Here is a 1056-nt window from a genome sequence, read left to right on the forward strand (position 1 = left end):
CGTGGTGCTTAGCACATCGACCTCGCGTCTCAGTGCAAGCCGGAGAGTTCGCGGAAGTCTAAAGCTTTTGACATTCGCTCAAAGCTTTGACAGGCTTGCCCGACTCTTTCCGTCCGTTCTAAGAATCAGTCAGAGGCTGGTGGGGAGGTCTCTTGACGCAAGGGGAGGGGTGGCGTCCCTCCTCAGGCGCTTGTGTCGAAAATGAAGGCGAGAGATGCAAGCGTCCTGGTTCCCCTGGGTGCTGCCAGCAAGGGTGCAGGCTGACCCTTGCCTGAGCACTCCCAGAAGCCTCTTAGGCTGAGAGCAGACGCCGCACACCCGGCTCTGGGAGTCGTTGGCCGCTATTGTACATAGTCCGGTCCTTCCTCTGCCACCCGGCAAGTGCGATGGCTCTGCCTCCCTGCGGTGCCCGTCACCCAGGATTGGAGAACACGATACTAAGAACATGTTGGCGGCTCGGGACCTGCAGGCGAAAGGGGCCCCGTGGTGCTTAGCACATCGACCTCGCGTCTCAGTGCAAGCCGGAGAGTTCGCGGAAGTCTAAAGCTTTTGACATTCGCTCAAAGCTTTGACAGGCTTGCCCGACTCTTTCCGTCCGTTCTAAGAATCAGTCAGAGGCCGGTGGGGAGGTCTCTTGACGCAAAGGGGAGGGGTGGCGTCCCTCCTCAGGCGCTTGTGTCGAAAAATGAAGGCGAGAGACGCGAGCGGCCTGGTTGCTTTGGGTGCTGCCAGGAAGGATGTGGTCTGACCCTTGCCTGAGCACATCCAAAAGCATGTGATGTTGAGAGCAGACCTCGAGCCCCGCACAACCGGCTCTGGGAGTCGTTGGCCGCTATTGTACATAGTCCGGTCCTTCCTCTGCCACCCGGCAAGTGCGATGGCTCTGTCGCCCTGTGGTGCCCGTCACCCAGGTTTGGGGAACACGATACTAAGAACATGTTGGCGGCTCGGGACCTGCAGGCGAAAGGGGCCCCGTGGTGCTGAGCACATCGACCTCGGGTCTCGGTGCAAGCCAGAGAGTTCGCGGAAGTCTAAAGCTTTTGACATACGCTCAAA

Source organism: Hemiscyllium ocellatum (assembly GCF_020745735.1).
Source record: "Hemiscyllium ocellatum isolate sHemOce1 chromosome 15 unlocalized genomic scaffold, sHemOce1.pat.X.cur. SUPER_15_unloc_12, whole genome shotgun sequence".
Taxonomy (NCBI): Eukaryota; Metazoa; Chordata; class Chondrichthyes; order Orectolobiformes; family Hemiscylliidae; genus Hemiscyllium; species Hemiscyllium ocellatum.